Source organism: Solanum lycopersicum, chromosome 1, assembly GCF_036512215.1.
Source record: "Solanum lycopersicum chromosome 1, SLM_r2.1".
NCBI lineage: Eukaryota > Viridiplantae > Streptophyta > Magnoliopsida > Solanales > Solanaceae > Solanum > Solanum lycopersicum.
In genome coordinates, this window is record NC_090800.1 from 11099180 (window position 1) to 11121704 (window position 22525).

At 32.9% G+C, this 22525-nt stretch overlaps 1 pseudogene; it reads right to left on the reverse strand.

Moving 5' to 3' along the window:
- Positions 1–21376: 21376 nt before the first annotated feature.
- LOC109119438 (endoribonuclease Dicer homolog 2-like) lies at positions 21377–22314 on the reverse strand (annotated as a pseudogene).
- Between the last annotated feature and the right edge of the window lie 211 nt (positions 22315–22525).

Consider the following 22525-nt stretch of genomic DNA (forward strand, 5'->3'; position numbering starts at 1 on the left):
ATGTAATATCTTGGACATTTATCTACCAAACCTATTGTTATCACATGTATTAAGGTTAGTAAAAATTGCACAAACAGAAAGAAGATGAAATTGACAGAATTTACTTATAATCTGACTCCATTGAAACTACTGTGTCTCCTTAAGACCAGCTTTTTACCAGAAAGTTGTGTCTTTTGGAAAAAATAACAACTTTTAGGAAAAATGTGTCTTTTGAGAAACATAACGACTTTTTGGAAATCAGCCTGTTATGACCGTTGCACAAGAATTTCAAATAAATTCTGTTGCATCAAAATTAATTCTGTTATTTAACTCATTCTGAATTATTTTATAAGAGAAAAGAAATTGATTAACAGGTCACATGATTTGTCAAATGCAAATTCAAATTCGAAGCCAAAACGGAGGTCGACTGAGCACCGACGGCGCGAGGGGGCACCTTCTTCTCAGACCCTTAAGAAGTAAAGGAAGTGTTTTCTAACATGAGGACAACAATTTCCTTTCTTCTGCTGATATTGGATAAATGACTTTTCATTTTCACTTTGCAAATAACTTTTCATTTTCCCTCCAAAATTGGTTCCTCATTTCATTTTTCTCTTCTCATTTTCTGTTCACACTTTGCTAAAACCCGACATTTACTACCCCTGTAATCTTCCTTTTCATCATTGGAAGGAAGAATTTCTCCCTTATAAATAGTGATGGTCTTACTTTGTTAGCAGAACGTTGAGAATTATTATCTTTTGTTTAGAAAATGAATGTGGTCAACCATGACCATAACTTCTCATTGAAACTTTATTATCTTATACTTTATGTTTTGTAATTCATGTAGCATTTAAGCCATTTATATACCCAATTAAATATCCCATGTTCTTCCTATTCAGGAAGGTCTTACTTTGTTAGGAGAACGTTGGGAGTAATTGTCGTTTGTTTAGTCACTGAACGCGGTCAACCATAATGGCCATAACATCCCATTGAAACTCCATTGTTTCAATCATTATTCTATCTTTTTTATGTCTTCAAACTCATGTAATTGACCTCTAGGTCATTTATCTACCCAATTTACTACTCTATAATCTTCTTATTTATTGCAAGAAAAAATTTCTCCCCTATAAATAGTGTTGGTCTTACTTTGTTAGCACAATGTTGAGAGTAATTGCATTTTATTTAGTGGTTGAACATGGACAATAATCTTGGCCACAACTTCTCATTGAAACTCTATTATTTCACTCATTATTCTATCTTTTTATGTCTTGTCGCTCATGTAGCATCTACTTCATTTTTATACCCAATTTACTACCTCATTATCTTCCTATTCATTGCAAAGAAGAATTTCTCTACTACAAATAGTAATGATCTTACTTTTTTTTTGTCGTATTAGAAAATACAGAGTAAATAAAAGTGAGTTAAAAAAAAGTTCTTAGTAAACAGTTCTGGATTCAACTCTTGTTCAGTATAGTTGTACTTTGAGATTCAAGTATGTTGTCTGGAGGGGACAAATTAAGAAGATTATTGCTAGATTGGTGAAAAGAGTTCTTGTCATGAGCTTAAATCTCCTTAAAGAAATATATATATATATATATATGTGTGTGTGTGTGTGTGTGTGTGTATGTGTGTGTGTCTCTACCTGCACATAATGTATTTTAAATAGTAATTTTAAAATTTCACCAACAAAAACTAGTTGACTTTCACATATAAATGTATATGATCCTACAATTTTTTATTTTATTTTTTAACAAAGAATATATTATCTAATCACTTGAAGAATATCTACATGTAAACCTAAATTTGTTTTCTATATTGTTATTTTTTGGTCATATTTTTTTCTTACAACCATGTTCCGAAATTTTCTTTCGAATTGTGGGTCTATTAGAAAAAATATTATTATCACACAAAGATAGGAATAAAATATGTGTACATCGTTGTCTTAACCTCCTCAAATTCACTTGTGGGATTGTACTAAATGTTCACTATTAGAAAAGACGACATCAAAAGGGGTTTGGATAAACACATCTTTTGAACTGTGCATCTTCTTATTCCGCAAATGGGTAAGATTTGTGTTCATCCTACCTCTGAGACTCAACAGTACAATATTATGTTTTTACTACTATAATATGATATTGAGCAAGACATCATTAGCATAAGTGATGGTGATGTTTAAAAAATTGATCATAAATCTTGACAAATTGCCTTAAAAAAAGTTAAGGTGATAGTAAAAAATTTGTCCACAAAAATATGGATGTATCGCCAGTTCGCCACAATATTTTCTGCAACAACGATAATATCATATTGATTGATTTGTCTCTCGATACATTTGACATATTTCTGAAGGAAGTAAAATTGATACACTCCCTACTAGTATTGTTGAGCTCCGTGCAGTTATACTTTGTAGTTTTAGAAAAATCAAATCATTCTTTTGCTATTAATCTATAACTATGCTCTTGACAACTCAATGATATATTAATGTGTGAGTAGAACTTTTCCAGCCAATTCAATGAAATATCTTTTATTTACTAATCATAAATAATTTGGTTCTACGAGTTGAAATTTCTCTTTTTTGAAAGGGTGGAACACGTTGAAATTTGGCATTTTAGCTAAGCAACTTTGTGATGAATTAACCAAATATGGGATAATGAGTGATGAACTTTTAGAAATGGTAGCTATGGGAAAGGAAAGTTGTGAAGAACTCTATAATAATAATTTGGAATGTTATTTATCCATTAAAATTTCTTAAATTTATTTTCTTAAATGCTCTTTCTTGAACTTTTGAGTGAAGACTCATGTCTATCAATTATAACTTAAAAGAACTCTTAACCATCATTTCTATATTCATCAGTTCTAATCTAGGAATTCTCATTCTTTATCCTCAATCAATTGAAAGTTTTTATTTCTCTAGTTATCCCAATATGTTATCCGTAAATTTACGAGGAAGCATCTCACTTATATTTCTATGCACTTTTCAATATTTATGGTAAAAAATGATCTTGCGAAATCACTTTGACCATACAAAATAGTAAATTATTTGAAATTTACTTCATCTCCATTACAGACTCACTCCTCTTCACTTGAAATACAATTTTCTTACTTATGTATTCTTGCCTATAGAAAGTAAGATACATCAATATTGAAGAAGAAAGTGTAGGTAAGGTAAGAATTCACAATATTCCCTTTATCTAATGAGGAAAGAATATGTGGACCATTTTTCTCGAGATTATAAAATTGTGCCCTCCGTATTTGATGCACATAACTTATTTTCATCGCTACAAAATAGGTGAAAAGTATAATCGATAAGTAGGAGACCTTACATCGATCTATCATCCTCATGTACTTTTACTTGTTCGCGCATCCTTCACGCAAGGCGATTCAAATTAAAGGAAAGGATTTCTACCATTAATCCTGTGGCATAAGTACTTGAACATGAGATGGGCTTCAATGTGTACCAAATTCCTCTATGGAGTAAATAATCTACGGTCATTGTGCATGAAGTTCATTGAGACAATCAACAAATTCAATTCATATTGTTCTCAAATTTTCGGAGGAGCTAGAAAACTCTTCAGGATTACTTCATCCTTGGTGATAAGTACATTTCCCATACTATCATTATCTACAGTAGATAGAAATTCGATTAATTATATTCTCGCACAATCCGAATGTTTGTAGATGTGAAAGGGGGATGAAGATATTTACGAAATGAGGAACTCACGAAAATCATGAAAATTACATATATATTTTAGCCATTTTGATAATATTACAATGTTTACATTTCTTTACCATATTCAGATATTTGCTATTTTACCCTTAAAAATATTTTTTTAAAAAAAAAAATTTCTTTGGTCGTACAGGCCATTATATTAATTAACTAAAAATAAAAATAAAATTTAGGCCCAAGCCCAAAATAAAACAATCCAAAATAATTTGTTTCTAGTATGATTAGGGTAAAACCCACTTTCATTAACCCTACCTATAAATGCTAATTGAAGCTTACACTTGAGCTCATTTTCTTTCTTCTCACTGTCTTGCCACCTTGTTCACGGTTGAATGTTACTCAACTCATTTTTCTCTTGTGGGCTGTTCCAGCTCTCGAATCCAACATTCTTGTCTCTCTTCTTCTCAAATTAGAAGTGTCAATCAACCTAGGTAATGTGACGCCTATCTTTTCCTTCTCTTTTTCATCACTGCTCTAACCCTTTGTTGTTTCTCCAGGTGAAAGATCTTTTTTCATTGAAAAACTTATCTAGAATTTTGAAATTCTCTTTCGAGTTAAAAAATCGGCTATAAGAGAATCAAAGGAAACTCTTCAATTTCTTACCTAGAAGATGTTACTCTTTGCCAAATCACACATGTATTCATTACACATTACTAATATATCTTTAGTGATTTGAGATTAAAATGAAAATTTAAACAAGAGATTACTTCATTTTAAATAAGTAATAGATTAGACTTTTCTTGGTTTTAGATCAAGGGTGTTATTGTAACTAGCTTGGGTTAGTATATCTACTATTATAAATAGTAGAAACTAGGGTTTATTTTAGGAGTGTATTTTTGAATGAAAATTTGATGTTGTACTTCTTTTTGATTTTGGGGAAACCCTCATTTCTGTTCAGTTGAACCTTCTTGATAAGTCTTCACTTGTATGAGTTCAATTTCTTTTACCCTTAGAGTTTTTCTAGTAATCATAAATCTTTTAGTTGCTAGATCATCCTTTTTTCTTCTTCTGAATCTCTCTGTCTTTCTTTCTACTTCTTGATAGTATAGTTTGTTTGATTGATTGTAGTTCGCTTTATTGTTTTTGCATCTAGGATTACAACAATTGGTATCTCTCTCTCTGCCTTTCTATTTCTAAACCATAATTCTTGCTTGCTTGATTGTGGTACTAGGCAAGTCTATCACCAAGATTTTTTTGTCACTGTTTGTAATTGTACTTGATGCATCATGGTTCTCAACTTACTTCCTTGACAACCAGGTAATGTTTAGATTATATGCTAAAAAAAATTATATTTTTGAAGAAAAAGGAATTTTCCTCTAGTGAACAATATATTATTTTCCTTTTTATTATGTTCCATGAACCTACTACTCTAGGTAGGTATTAAGTGAAGTACCCTTAAAAATAGAGTTTCAGTCTTTGCGGTTAGTGGATTCAGATTTGCATGATGAAGGGTAAATTGGGCCACACTGGGTGTGCCAATTTATTTGCAATTTTTTTGTCCAAAATACAAAAAATATATTGCAATCAAATAGTAATAAAAAGAATGTTTTTATTCTAAAGATTGTGAATATGTTTATTACTTGTTTCCTGTCTATTAAGATTTCTCCGTGATTCAAGGGTTGTTAGTATCACTCAAACTAAGGATTATCTGGACCTCCTTAGGATTTATTTGAACTCCATAAAATGATTTTATGGATCTTGTAAAAAATTTGGTTGCCAAGGAGAGTGCACCCACATCATCATCACTTTACAAATATTTCATGAATATATGAAATTTCAGAAATGCCTATTCGAGGAAATATATTACACTATATATAAGTAGTCTCTAAGAACCTTAAATAAAATGGGACTCATCTTGTAGACTTCCACATAATTTTGATATATCAAATGTCGAATTCTTAAATAAATTGGACTCATCTTGTCCCGTGAAATTTTTTGGTAGTTCACTTAACTGTCTTGTTGGATAGATTTCTATTGTTTGATTGACTATTCCAGAAGAGGTCCTATTCTTATAAATGTAGTATCTAATAGAAGCCAATATCAACAAAGATCTCCCTCTAGCAAGGTACTAAATAACACCTCCAAGCACATTTGGTAATGTAGTTTCACTCTCCTATCCAAATGTGAACACGAGATCCAATTTCTCAAATTCCTCGACAGTACAACATATCTGCCTTTGCAGATCTAGCGCGAGGCATGAACAATGTGCTCAAGCATACTAGCCTTAACTTCAGATTGAGCAGAGCAATCATTATTTACAAAAGTAGACCGCAAATAAGTAATTAGTCTTAGAATCAGTCTTGAATATTTGATATAGCGATGTGTTGCAACAACATAATCTAGCACTACATCTCCAAGACATTCCAAGTGCTAATAGCATTGTGGAATCTCAGGTAGAATGTAAGATCCGTGAGTTAGCGCTTTAATAAGCAGCGAAGGAACGTGAAACTTGTAATGCAGTGATTTCCAAATGTCATACATTGACTAGCTTTTTAGTGTTCACGATGAAGTGCCTTTGCATAGGTGCATCAATAAAATCAATGTCCATCCCAATCCATCTCATTAATGATTAACATGCTACTTTGTCCGCCCGAGTTGAGGTAGGCACCTATTAGTGCCTCAACTCCTGTGGGGAAGTAGAAACTTTATCATTTATGAAATGGATTGGATTGCACATTGATTTTTTTGATGCACCTATGTCGTGTGAATGCTAAGAATAAAGTTAATATCTTGTACTTTGAATACCTGCTACTTACAAGCTCCACGATCCTTAACTGCTTGTTGAAGCTCTAACTCAAGGGGCATACATGCTACATGAGATTTAACGATAATATAAACACTAGAAATTCTTGAAGATACAGTGCTAGATTACGTTGTTACAACACATTTTTATTTCAAATATTTGAACTGACTCCATGACTAATTATTGATTTGAGGTTTGCTTCTATAAACAATGACTGATATACTCAATCAGCATTTAAGATTGGCATGCACATACACTGTTTTAATGCCTCTCTAAATCTGCAGAGACAAATGTACAATTATGAATTTTAGAATTTGGATCTTCTGTCCACGTTCGAATGGGAAGTTAAAACTACTTTTCAAAGGTGCTTGGAGATGTTGTTTGTGCGACCTTTGTTGATTTTAGCTTCGACAAAGATACTTAATACATCTCTTAACATAATACCTCCTGTAGAAGCGTTGGTAACACCTCAAACAATAAAACTCCGACCAATAAGAGAGTTAAGTGAACTATGTGCTCATAAAGGTTATTAAAAAAAGAAATCAGTTTCTTCATGAGACAGAGACTCGACATTTGTAGACATTAAATTTGTGGGGGAATCTACTAGATGAGTCCAACTTCATATAGAATTCTTGAAGATTAATCCTAGTTCATACTATATAAAGGGTACTATATTCCTTAGAGAGGGATCTCAAAAATTTCATAAATTCATGGAACATTTAAAAAAAGATCAAGATGTGGGTGGACTATTCGTGACAACAAAATACTTCATGAAAGTCCACAAAAGCCTCTTTACATGGAGATTAAATAAAATTCATTTTAGATGCAAATTATCCAACATAAGAATCAAGAAAGGGACAAAATTTAACTTAGAAAAACTGTTAATTAATAAAATATTATTGTTTCTTTATACATAAAATTTATTGCAAACCAACTGTCTCCTAGAACCCTAAATAAAATTTATATTTTATTTTGGGGCTTAATAAGTTGGATCCGAGTTGAAGAATTGGTCAGAATACATTCAACATTGTAAAAAGATTGTATATTTATTGATCAAATTCTTCACTAAATAGTCAAATAGATCGTTGGATGATATTAATTAACCAGACGAGAGTAAAGACAGACCGAGTGTCTTTGGGGTCTATCTCATACCTTGTAAATAGTATTTATCTCCAAAAAGTTTGGAGATACACAAAATTTGATGAAGTTTAACTTAATATAATGAGATTGACCTCAATTAATATAATTAACATTGTTCATTGATATAAGATGTCAAAATAATGATGTCACATTTCATTTAATTATGAGAACTATCTTTGTGGATGGAGCTGATCCATCTTGTTGATATAACAATGGTGTGTTGCTTCTATATATGTGCTTGTTTCCCATCTTTAGTATTATTATCTTATAAAAATTAAGATAGTTTGGACATGTGAAGAGAAGATGCGTAGATGACGTATCGATGAGGAGGTGAGAGAGGTTGGCTATAGAGGGTGCAAGGAAAGACAGAGGTAGACAGAAGAAGTATTGGAGAGAGATGATAAAACAGAGTTTAATGCAACTTCAAATTACCGAGGACATGACTTTATATAGAAAACTATGGAGGATACATATTAGGATATCAGGTTAATAGGCGGTGTAAGGATATCTTGCTTACAATGGTTGGTGTTTATCATTATATATATATATACCATTGTTTATTCTTGTTTTAAATAACCCATCCCAGTAAATTGGTCATTGATTTATCGTATTACATGTTATTGTCTCTGCACCATGCCGATAGATTTTGCATCGTTTCCGTGTTACTTACAATTTTTTTTAATTTTTACTTGAAACAAGAGTCTTTCAGAATTAAGGCAAGATGTACTTATATTCAATTCTTGTGATATTCCATTTTTGATATTTTACTAATTACTAAACTATATTTATACTATGACAATTCGGTTGACTATTCGGATTCAAGATAGTTAAAAGCAAGAGTCTATTGTAAGTCATAGTTTTACTCAATAATTATATCAAAAATTATTTTCACAGCTCAAATTCGTGATTAATCGGAGTCCACAAGACCTGATTGACAACCTTTGTAATGCTATTTGCCACTCTGTAGCCATTTTTCTCTTAGGATTCAAATTCTCCCAGTAAAAAGGATCTAAAAAAGTTGATGTTTTACTAAATAACATAGCAAAATATAAGGATAGAAAATGGGTTTACTGTTGAAGATCTGTCGAAGATCAGAGGTATTTCTACCGTATCACTGCTTCATTCCTTCATTCCAACTCATTGGTTGCCATTTTCCATTGTGGGTCGTGCTAAAAAATGGACCCTTCCAAGAACCCTTTTCGTCAGTTAGTACTCTCCTCCTCTCTTTTAATTGTATAATGTTTGTTTGGAGTACAGATCTTTGCAGAAAATGAGCTGAAAAATTCGTAATGGGTGTTTTATTATGTGATCGAAATTGAGTATTTTGTTGATGGAAGTGATTTATTTACCAATTAGCATGCCCCTTTGAATTAATCTGCTAGTAAGGAAAAAGAAATTGAGAAATTTTGAGAAATGGATGAATTTCGATTATGTGGTAGGAATCGAGTGTTGTGTTGCGAGCTGAGGGTCTATTGGAAACGCCTTGTTAGGGGTAACGTTGCGTACACACAATCCTCTTTAGACCCTCTTAGACTCAACTGTACATTAATATATTTTTACTACTAAAATATGATATTGAACAAGACTTCATGAGCATGAGTGATGGTGATGTTCAAAAACCTGATCATAAATCTTGACAAATTGCCTTACAAAAAGTTAAGGTGATCGTCAACTTTGTGATGAATAGCTTGGTTCTACGGGTTGAAATATCTCATTTTTAAAAGGGTCAAACACGGTGAAGTTTGTCATTTTAGCTAAGCATCTTTGTGATGAATTAACCAGTTATGGAATAACGAGTGATGAACTTGTAAAAGTGGTCGCTATGAGAAAGAAAGTCGTGAAGGACACTAAGATAGCAATTTGGAATGCTAGTTTATCTATTAATATTTTCTTAAATTAATTTTACAGGTTAGTTAACATTTCTTTATCTTAAAATTTTTAGTAAGGTTGTAACTTAAAGAACTCTAAATTACCATTCCTATATTCCATTATGCTAATCTAGGAATTCTTCCTTTTTGCTCCCATTCTTTGTCATCAATTAATTGAAATGTTTTTATCTTTTGAGTTATCCCAATACGTTTTTCGTATATTTATGAGGAAGATCTCAACTATATTTGTGTGCCCTTTTCAATATTTATTGTGATAAAGATATTGTGAAATTACTATGACCATACAAATAGTAAATTCTTTGATATTTACTTCATCTCCATTAAAGACTCATTGTCCTTAACTTGCAATAAAATTTTCTTACTGAAATAGTCTTTCTTAGCTAATGATGAAAGAGAATGTGGACTATTTTCTCGAGATGATAATTTTGTGTCCTCCTAATTTGAGGCGCGTATTTCCTTTTTGTAGCTAAAAGAAGGTTGAAGGTATAGTCGATAGGTTGGAGACCCGGCATCGAACTATCGTCCACATCTACTTTTACTTGTTTGCACATTCTTAAGTTTGTGACATAAGTACTTGACATGAGTAGGTTTCAGTGAATACCATATTCCTCTACTATATAAGTCTAATGGTTAGGGGGACATAATTTCTTTAGATTTCTTGATTACGGTGTATTAGAGTTTTATATCTAAAGAGTAAATTATCGTTGGTCATTGTGCATACTGGAGTTCATTGAGAGAATCAACAAATTCGTTTAATATTATTCTCAAATTTTTGGAGGAGCTAGAAAACTCTTCAGAAATTACTTCATCTTTGGTGATCAATAAATTTCGTATCATTATATACTATAGATGAAATTTTAGTTTCTTATATTCCTAGACCATCTGCATGTTAGTAGTTTTTAAGGGGGATGAAAGTATTTTCGATATGAGAAACTCACGAAAATCTTGGCAATTTCATATTTTAACTATTTTGAGAATATTACGTTAATGACATTTCGTTTCCATATTTCATATTTTTATACTTTCTAAATTACCCCGAAAACCCTTTTTTAAAGATTATTTTTGGGGCCATATAGACCATTTAATTGATATAAAAATAAAGTTTGGCCCAAGCCCAACCCAATCTGATTAGGGTAAAGCCCACTTTTATTAACCCTAACTATAAAATCTATTCTTACTGTGTTGCCTCCTTGATCACGGCTGAATATTACTCTTGTCGATTCATGTGGATTGTACCAGCTCCCTATTCCAACGTTCTCATATCTCTTCTTCTCATACAAGATGTGTCAGTCCACCAATGTAACAACTCCTATCTTTTCCCTTCATTTATTTATTATTGATAATGTCGATTCGAAGTAATTTGGATATCTTAAAATATAAATTAAACAAGAATGGAAGGTTTAAAATAAACAAAAATGAAAATTAAGCAAGAGGTGACTACATTTTAAATAAATAATAGGCTAGCGTTTTCTTCGTTTTAGCTCAAGGTTATTATTGTAACTAGCTTAGGTTTGTTTATCTTCTATTATAAATAGCAGAAACTAGGATTTGTCTTAGGGGTTGGTTTTTGAATGCACATTTAATGTTTAGGCTACTTTATGAATTTGGGAAACCCTTACATCTGTTCAATTTAACCCTCTTTATAATTTGGGTAAAAGTCTTCACTTTTATGAATTAAATTTCTTTCACCTTTAGATATTACTCTAGTAATAAACTGCGTTTTAGTTGATAGATCATCCTTTTTTTCTTCTAAATCTCCCTGTCTTTCTTTCTATTTCTTAGTAGTATATTTTGTTTCGTTTATTGTTCTTGCACCTACAATTGCATCAAGTATCTCTTCCTCTTCCTTTCTATTTCGAAATCATATATCTTGCTTGGTTGATCGTGTTACTAGGTAAGTCTATGCTTCAAGGCATAAACAGGAAAAATCACCTAGATTTTTTCCACTGGTGAAAATTGTACTTGATACCTCATGGTTCTCAACTCACTTCCTTGTTGACCAGGTAATGTTTTGATTGTATGCTAAAAAAGTATAATTCTTATGCAAAAGAAATTTTTCCTTTAGTGAACAATATATTGAATGACCTTTTTATTATGTTCTATGAACCCTATTCTCGGTAGGTATTGAGTACATTTTGGTGCACCTCTAATATGAGAAGTTCTTTGTATCTTCATAATCCAATTATTAGGTTATCATAGTGCGAGGATTGGAAGTATAACTTATACATGTCACCTATATATCCATTGCTTCTCGACCTGGTCCAAAAAACCAAAAGAATTGACCCCAACTATCTTAGAATTGACACGTAATTGTTGTTTATATCAATTTTTGTTTGACAAATGCCTTTACCATAACACATCCTTTTATACTAGTATGATAAATATACAATTAGCTCTTATATTCCCTTAAATTTTGCTTACTATGATATTGGGTTACTTAGCATTAGATTTTTTATTGTCTATATACCTAATGGAAAGTGGCATTTGGCTTGAACCTTAGTGATTTATAGCTTATGTAAAAATATAGGAAATAGGAAGAAACTTGTTAGCATTGTGTGTTGCAGGAGTTATTATTGTCTAGATTCTGATGCAAAGTGTGATTAGCTTGAACCGCAATGATCCATACTGTCATGTCCCACCACTTCCTTGTTCAAATTCGGCATCAGGTTAAGGGACAAAATCTATATTTGTGAAGAGGTTAGTAAAATACTCTAGAACATTCTAGGTATATTCACGAAGGCTTTAGAATTCCCTAAAACTTTTAGAGAATTCTAGAATGGGAATGAAGTGTAAATATTGTAGTGAATTTTAAAGAACATAATATTTACACTTAGGCCTTTGGGAGGTAATAAAAATAAAAGGCCTCTCATTGAAAAAATGTTCTTACCAAGTGTTACACATTCGACAAAGTAATACAAAGCCTTTTTTGAAAGCTTTTCAAGTTTCTCTAAGTCTTTCTTGCATTCCCTTAGCGGTCTTAGATTCAAAAGTCCTACTTGAGCTTACAAGACCGTGAAATATTGTGAGAAAGTTGTCAAGTGTTGCATGAAACATTAGTTAGACTCTAATTCTCCAACAATGTGGTATCATATCAATGGTTTTCAGTAAGGGAATGACCAATGAAGGAGATAAAAATGTTTCTAGAACCACAACAATCAGGATGGATAGTGGAAGTAAGATCTGCAAGGCAAATAAGCACCACAAGAGTAGTACGGAAATGTTGTTCCACCCTACACCAAGAAAGGCAATAACATGTCACCCACATTTGACCATTGAAGCAAGTGGCGATGAGTATGGTGGTGATGCTATTGACGGCACCATGAGAGAGGAATGGGTCACAAGGGTTCAAATGGAGAGGTAGACCGTAGAGATATTAGGCCTGCATTTGGATGAGGTTGATGAAGAGTTCAATACTCTAAAGGACTTCAACCTTAGAAAGCGAAAACATCCGCAATGAGTTGGGAGGGACACCAGCATGCCGAGTTCGAGATGAAGGAGGCCAGCAGTTTCTTTGAGTGTCGGCTCATTGATGCGCTAAATATGATTGCAGCTATGAGAGTCGAGAATAAAGCACTCAATGAGGGCGTGTAAGCTGAAGGATCAATATCATTCGACCGAGATAGGGAAACCAAGTTCGAGGCTCCCAAGTCACATATGTTTAAAGGCATCCGTGACGCCCTAGAAGTGGAGAACTTCTTATGGCAATTGGAGAATTACTTCAAGTGTAGTCAGGTAAAGAGTGACAAAAACAAGATCAACATTGTCGTGTTGTATCTTTAAGGCTTGTCAGAGTGTAAACCTTATAAACTCAAAGATGATACTTGAAGTACCCATAGAATTAAGTTTCAATTTTTGAAGTTTGTGGCTTGATATTTGCATTTTATTTGCAAGAGAGGAGATGCCGAGTAAATTTGGTCACACTAGGCATGCAAGTTATTTGCACAATTTTTTTTCCAAATAGAAAAATATTATTGCAATCACTGAATAAATAAAAAAGAATGAGTTTATTCATAAAAATTGTGAGTACATATATGTTTATCCCTTGATTCCCCTCTCATAAGATTACTCCACTATTCAATGGCTAGTATTTTCACCCAAACTACGATGATGTGGAACTTCTTAGGATTTATTTGATCTTTGTGAAAGGATTTTACCGATCATGTTAAAATATTTGGTTGTCAAGAAGAGTGCGCCATATCTTGAGCACTTCGTGAATATATGAAATTTTAGAGATGCATATTCAAAGAAATATATGCATTTATATAAGTGTTTTATAAGTGTGAGCTAGAGTTCAGGGTAAGTAGTCTCCAAAAATCCTAAATGAAATAGAATTAATCTTGTAGAGTCCCACAAAAATTTGATGTCTCAAATGTCACGTTTTTGTCCCATGAATTTTTTTGGGACGCATAGTTCACTTAATAGTGAGGTATGAATAATGTGCTCATGCAGGCTTGCCTTAACTGCAAATTGAGCATAACATTCATTATTTACAAAAGTAGACCGCAAAATAACTAATTATTCTTGGAATCAGTCTCGAATATTTGAAATAGAGATGTGTTGTAACAACATAATATAGCACTACATCTCCAAGAAATTCCAAGTGCTAATAGCATCTTGGTATCTCATGTAGCATGTAAGATCCGTGAGTTAGAGCTTTAACAAACAATGAAGAGTCACAAAACTTGTAAAGTAGCAATGATTTCCAAGTACCGTATATTGACTAGCTTCTAAACATTCACTAGGAAATTCCTTAGCATAGGTGCATCAATAAAATCAATATCCATCCAGATCTATTTCAATAAATGATAAAGTTGCTACTTCCGCGCCTGAGTTGAGGTAGGTACCTATTAGTGCCTCACCACATTAGCTACTATCTTATTTATAATCTCCTACTTTACCCGATTATACATTTCTACCGACGAAAACTATTTGAAAAAGTTTTGAACTTGAGAATTATCCCTAGGAATGAACGCCATTTTAAGATTTAATGGTTCATTACGGATAAATCTCAGAATTTTACGAGCACATCCAAGATTGAACAATGCAACACTCAAAATTATTATTTTTTTCTTAATACTGAAAGAACATCATGACGATTTTCATAAGTCTTAAACAACTATATACTGATAGCATATTTGAGAAAAGATTCTCTAAATTACCTAAGTGTTTCCAAAGGAAACTTCTGCACATTTGTTTGTTTCCAACACTTTCAAAACCTTAGTAGTTGGGATAAAAAATTTTAGTTTGCCCTATAAAGTCCAAAGGTTTCTTGCAGACAGATAGTAATTGGAGAATGATTCTTGACCTATGAGAGTGAATCTGTTCGGATGGAATATAATAGATTCACTGCCATACATGTATACCATAGAATTTATAATATTCTCAAGGTTTGGAATCTCTCCTAACACCTATCTGTCGTGCTACAACCTTAAGATTTTATATTGGAAGCAGTAATGCAGAATAAACTTGAACTGCAAATAAAAACTTTGTATACCAATTGCTGAGGTTTTGGAAGTAAAGACAACAAAAAAATGCCTCTAGAAGTTACATTTGGAATAACTTGGGAAACTTGGAGACTCTATTCTCAAATGTGATGTCTTTATACAGTTATTTAAGACTTATGAAAGTCATTACTAGGGTTTTCTCAAAATTAAAAAAAAATTTAATCATTTCCAATGTTACCTGTGCAAGTTTGGATGTGCTGGTAAAATATCACAATTCATCTATAATGAACTATTCAATCTTAAAATGTGAATCATTACTGATGATAACACTACTTTGGTTAAGAGTTCCTATTGCCTTCAATAAAAATGTATAGTAGGCTAAGACAAATGATTAGAAATAGTAAGAAGTGGTTGATGTGGTTGAGGCACTAATAGGTTCCTACCTCAACTCGTGTGGGGAAGAAGCGGCTTAACCATTTATGAAATGACTTTGTTGAACAGTAATTTTGTCGATACACCTATGACAAGACACCTCCATGTGACTGCTAAGAAACAAGTTAATATGTCTGGTACTTTGAATCCCTTCTACATTACAAGTTGCATTATCCTTCACTGCTTGTTTAAGATCTAACTCAAGGATCATACAAGATACTTGAGATTCCACGATGATATCAACACTAGGATTTCTTGGAGATACAATGCTAGATTATGTTGTTACAACATATATCTATTTCAATTATTCAAACTGACTCCATGACTAATTATTGATTTGATGTATGCTTTATTAACAATGAATGATATGCTCCATACACAGAAAAAGGCTGGCATGCACAAGCACCTTCTTCTTCATGCCTCGCCAAATTTGTAAAGACTGTATTGTTGAGGATTATTGAAAATCGGATCTTGTTCTACGTTAGTATGGGAGGCTGAAATATGGCCAATCTATGTTATAAAATCAGAAATTACTGATTCTAATAAATTGTTCAGAAATACGAAGTTCCTGAAATTTGTAGAACCAATAAGAGAGATGAACAAAAATTTAATCCACAAAAAGTAAAATTTGTAAAAAAAATGTACCAAAATCTTAAAAGACTTTTAAATTGGAAAAAGATCAAGTCCACTGAACTCACAGTGTCCCCTTAAGTAAATTATTCCCTCTAGTATACGAGTTTTGATTTGGAATATAACCTCCTAAGGTAAAATGATCTTAATCAAGAGAGAGTAGATACCAAAAACTCTACTGTCAGTAAACCAATCCACAATAGGAAAGTACACAAAGAAAAATATGTGCAGAAGAAGAAGAAGAAGATCATAAAATTCATAAGGAAATATTCTGAAGAATGAGTGGTATTTATAGTCAAGAAGAATAGTTTTCGAAAGGTTGCAACCCTTTCCGAATTCGCACGACCAATAATGAAAGTTTGCAACCTTTCAAATGGCAATGAATGTTCCAGAATGTTGCAACCATTTAGAAGAGTCATGGCGGAAAATTTAAATAAAATGGAAAAGTTCAAATAGAACGGTTCGCGTGCGAATCTGAGTCAGGTCAGGTTAGTGAACTAAAAAGTTGATTCATCTCAGCTAATTTTCAACTTTTGTTATCAACTTATTAGTTGAAAACATTTTTGGCTATTTAATTAATTGATTAATTAAAATAAACTTTGTACAAAGAATAATCTCTCGATCATTTGCCAAAGCCAAAGCTGAAGCCAAAGCTGAGACGAGCGAGCGACGGCGACGGCGACGACGGAGCGAGGGGGGTCCCTAGCTCTGACCCTTTTATCAATTAACAGGAGTGTTTCTGTATTTAAACTCTCCTAATTTTTCTTTTCACCACCAATGGGGAATGGTTATAACATAGGAATGCACAGACAATTGTGTACTTTACAGGCAAAAATTAATTGCATCTGAATAAGTAGGTTTTCTCTTGGACTTTTCGTAGTGAACATATGTCGGATATACTCGGTCAGTCGGTAGATGTGATATCTTTGAACTGTCGAGCTTTGGTGTATACCTTAACAACCATATGTCACACAATTAACCCTTTACTATTTATAGTTCTTACGGTTGTGTTGGTTTCATCAATGAACACCTCCTGGTTTCATGAGTGTATAGAGAATAGGATTTTGACATAAAATTCTCTTTGAAGCGGCTTCCACTTCACACTCTTATAGGTAATTTCTAGCCGTGTCATCTCGGAGATACATTATTTTGTCAAATCTACCAAACATAGAAAATCATTTAAAACTTTAAGTTTTATTACCTCATTAACAAGACTTAAAGTGTTAGCCTTGTTCCTGAACATTGTATTCATCATGAGAATGAATTAAGTTAATTGACAATATCGAACAAACAACCACACCATTGTTTTTCTCTATGAATCTAGCTCTTTGGATCTCCAGTCTGCTAGATAGAGTTACCGTCATGCTGACTTGTCCTAAGCCGTAAACCCATTCCCTTAGATGATTTTTTAACTGCCTCTCTCACTAGGACTTTCGTTAGTACATCTGATACATAATCTCTTGACTTTACATAGTTAATTGTGATAATTCCACTAGAGAGCACTTGTGTTACGGTGTTATGTCTCCGTCGTATATGACGAGATTTCGCGTTGTACATAACGCTCCGTGCCCTACCTATTGTTGCTTGACTATCACAATGTATGCAAATAGGTCCAACAGGTTTGGGCCAGAATCGAATATCCTCTAGGAAATTCCGGAGTCATTCAACTTCTTCACCAGCCTTATCCAAAGCAATGAGTTCAGATTCCATTGTGGAGCGAGCAATACATTTCTGTTTTGACGATTTCCAAGAGGCTCCTCCTCCACCAAGTATGAATAAATAACCACGCGTGGATTTTACATCATTTCACCAGGTGATCCAATTTGCATAACTATATCATTCAACCACAACAGGATATTTTTTATAATGCAAAGCATAATGTTGTGTATATTTTAGAGAACCATCCAGTGAGTTTGGTTCGGATTACTAATGAACCAAAACAGTTTACTAATAGCACATGTTATATATGGTCGCGTACAATTCATAATATACATCAAACTTCCCAACACTCTGGCATATTCCAATTGAGAGTCCTTCATTCTTTTAAAATGTACAGCTTAAATCAATTGTAGTTTTGACAACATTGAAATTCAAGTACTTGAACTATCCAATACTTTTTCAATATAATGAGACTGAGATATGATAGTCCCTGGGGAGTTTTGATAATCCTAACCTCTAAGATAAAATCAGTAACTCCTAAGTCCTTCATATTGAACTTGATGGAAAGCATGCGCTTAGTGTCATTTATATCGTCAATATCTTTACTCATTATTAACATGTCATCAACATAAAAACAAAACAATAACTTCATGATTCATAACATTTAAATGTAAACACATTTATCACATTCGTTAATCTTGAATCCATTTGCCAACATTGTTTGGTCAAATTTAGCATGTCATTGTTTGGGTGCTTGCTTGAGTCCATAATGTGATTTCACAAGTCTGCACACTTTCTCTTCTTTACCATAAACTATAAACCCTTTAGGTTGTTCATTGTAAATTTCTTCCTCCAACTCTCCATTTAAGAAGGTTGTCTTTAAATCCATTTGGTGGATTTAGATCATGCACTGCTGCTAGTTCCATTAAAATCCTAATTGATGTTATCCTTGTTACTGGAGAGTATGTGTCAAAGTAGTCCAGACCATCTTTTCATTTGTACCCTTTGACTATCAGTCTAGCCTTATATTTTTCAATCGTCCCATCACGTTTCATTTATGTTTAATGATCCACTTTGATCCTAAAGGTTTATTTCCTGGAGGAAGATCAATTAATTCCAAACTGTGATTGCTTAAAATTGATTCGATCTCACTATTAACTTCTTCTTTCCAATAAGTTTACTTAGAGGAAGGCATAACTTCTTTAAATGTTTGAGACTCATTTTCAAGCAATAGTGCTAAAAAATCTGGTCCGAAATAAGCAGATTTTTGTTGGTGAGTACTACGTCTAGGTTCCTCGATATTTAGAATATTTTCCATTGATTATTCTCGTGGTTATTTAGGTCTTTCACTTGTTGACTCAGTTTCTATTTTATACAGATAAATGTTTTCAAAAATCTCTATACTATCTGATTTAATTATCGTATTAATATGAATCTCAGGATAATCAGATTTGTGAACTAAAAACTGACAGGCTTTACAGTTCACAACATACCCAATAAAGACACAATCTACTGTTTTGGGTTCAATTTGAACCCTCTTCGGTAATGGAACCTCTACCTTGGATAAACACCCCCACACTTTGAAATATTTTAAGTTGGGTTTCCTTCCTTTCTAGAACTCATATGGTATTGATTTTGTTTTTCGATGGGGTAATCTATTGAGTATTTTATTACTTGTAAGGATGTCTTCTTCCCCAAAGGTTTCACGGCGAACCAGAATTGATCATTAAGGCATTCATCATTTCCTTTAGTTCTTCCATTCTGCCAAACCTTTTGACTGTGGTGTATAAGGTGCAGTAGTTTGATGAATAATACCATATTTCAAATACATCTTTGCAAAAGGAATTCATATTCTCTACCCCTATCACTCCGAGTCATTTTTATCTTTAGATTCAATCGATTCTCCACTTCATTTTGTATTGCTTAAATGCATCCTTTGCTTCATCCTTACTATTAAGAAAATATACATAACAAAATCGAGTGCAGTCATCAATAAAAGTTATAAAATACTTTTTCCCACCACGAGGTGGTGTTGACTTCATTTCACATATATATGTGTGAATTAAGTCTAGAGTTTTAGAATTTCTTTCAACAGACTTACAAAGATGTTTAACGAACCTACTTTCCACACAAATTTTGCATTTCGATTTATCACATTTAAAATCAGTCAATACTTCTAGATTAACAAATTTTCGCAAGGCTTTGTAATTTACATGTCTAAACGGTCATGCCATAAATCATTTAACTCGAATAAGTAAACAGAAGAACAATTTTTACTAATACTGTCAGCAACCATTAGATTAAATTTGAAAAGACCCTCATTGAGGTAGCCCTTTCCTATGAGCATTTCATTCTTACTTATTACAACTTTATCACTATCTAGGACACACTTAAACCCATTCTTAACGAGTAGTGCACCATAAACTAAATTATTCCTAATAGTAGGGACATGCAGAACATTGTTCAAAGTCAACACCTTGCCGGATGTCATTTTCAACATTACTTTCTCAGTTCCTGCAATACTTTTTGTTACTGTGTTTCCCATAAACAAATATTCATCGTACTCAGCAGGAGTGTACATTGCAAAGACTTCTTTCGCAAAGGAAATATGTCTAGTGGCACCTTAGTCGAGACACCACTCCTTGGGATTTCCAACTAAGTTCACTCCGAGGTCATTGCACACAAGTTATCTGCATCTTCCATTTTCTCTGTGATGTTTGCTTGACTTTTGCCTTTGCCTTTAAACTCTCCTATTTTTCTTTCCACCACTGATGAGGGACAAATTCCTTTTCATTAAAGCATAAAAGGACTTTTCAAATTCCCAACTCTTAAAGTTCTCAACTTTTCAAATTCTTCTATTTCCCTCTATTTCCCATTTTCTTGCTACATACCCACCAAAAACTACTTCCAAATTGTGTTTGGAGATGTTATTGGGTTCATTGTTTGTGCGATCTTTGTTGATTCTAGGTCCAAAAACTCGACATTCATAGACATCAAATTTGTGTGGGACTCTACTAGATGAGTCAAATTTCAATCAGGCCTTCTTGAAAACTACTCCTAGCTTACACTATATAAAGTGTAATATATCCCTTACGAAGGGATCTTGAAAATTTCATAAATTCATGAAATATTTGCAACGATATCAAGATGTGGGTGGAATCTTCTTGATAACCAAATACTTAAAAAAAAGATCCATAGAAACCTATTTACATGGATATCAAATAAAATTCATTTAAGGTGGAAATTATCAGTTAGAAGAATAAAGAGATTGATATAATTGTACCCAAAATATTATTAATTAATAAAATATTCTTGTTTCATCATATTTATTTTGTGGTCGGAGTTTATTTTCCATAAATAAGATTTAGTGCAAACAAATTTTGTCTCCTTGAAACTAACAAATATTTATAATTTCTTTTGGGGTTTGATTAGTTCGATCGGAGTTTATTAATTAGTAAAATTCGTTAGAAATTGAAGAAAAAAATGAATATTCATTGATCAAATCATTCATTCCGTAGTTTGATAAATCTTTTATAGAAATTAATTTATAAGACGAGAATAAAGATAGATCAAGAGCATTTGGGGTCATCTCTTACCTTCTATGTAGTATTTATCTCCCCAAAGCTTGGAGATGTACACACAAGAAGAGGCCTTATGTTTAAAAATGTATTTAGTATCTTTTTCAAAGCTAGAATAAACAAAGATCGCACCAATAAAGGGCCTTCAACATCCCCAACCTCAATTAGGAAGTACTTGCACTCTCCCATCCAAACGTAGACACAATATCCAATTTCTCAAAATTCTCAACTGTATAACATATCTCCTTTGCAGATCTGGCGAAGCATGAAGAATGTGCTCATGCAGGCTACACTTAATTGCAGATTGAGTATATCATTCATTATTTACAAAAGTAGACCAAAAATAAGTAATTAGTGTTGTAACAAGCCTAGAATATTTGAAATAGAGATATGCTGTAACAACATAATCTAGCATTACATCTCCAAGAAATTTCAAGCGCTAATAGCATCGTGGAATCTCATGTAGAACGTAAGATCCGTGAATTATTGTTTTTAACAAGCAGCGAAGGGTCGTGAAACCTGTAGTGTAGCAGTGATTTCTAAGTACCGTACATTGACTAGATTATTAGCATTCACGATGAAGTGCCTTAAGATAGGTGCATAAATAAAATCAATGTCCATCCTGTTCCATTTCTTAAATGATAAAGCTGCTACGTTGCCCGTCCGAGCTGAGGTAGGCACCTGTTAGTGCCTCAACCACATCAGCTACTATCTTGTTTCTAATCTCCTATACTTTACCCTACAACACATTTCTACTGAAGGCATCAAGTAATTTTTGTCAAGTTGTAAACTTTAGGATTTTCAGTACGAATTGTTCACACTTTGAGATATAATGGTTCATTAGGGATAAATCTCAGAATTTTACGAGCACATCAAAGCTTGAACAATGCAACATTAAAAATGATTTTATTTTTCTTGATGTTCAGAAGACCCTGATGATAGTCTTAAACGATTGTATACTAATAGTATATCTGAGAAAAGATTTGCCAAGATTCTCAAGTGATTCAAAATGAAAATTCTGGAGACATTTCTTTGTTGTCATTACTTCCATTATCTTAGCGGTTGGGATACAAAGTTTTACTTTGTGGTGATTCAAAAGCATTCTTTTAAAGTTTATTCGGCATGGCTGCTTTACCTATAAGGTCTACAGGTTCTAGCACGGTAGATAGTTATCGTTCACCTCAAGAATCTTATGAATTCTAGGTATACACGAATCCCAAAACATCGACGAAAAGATTCACTGCTATATGTATATACCTTTGAATTAATTAGATTCTCGAGGTCAAGAATATTTTGCCAATAACTATTTGTCG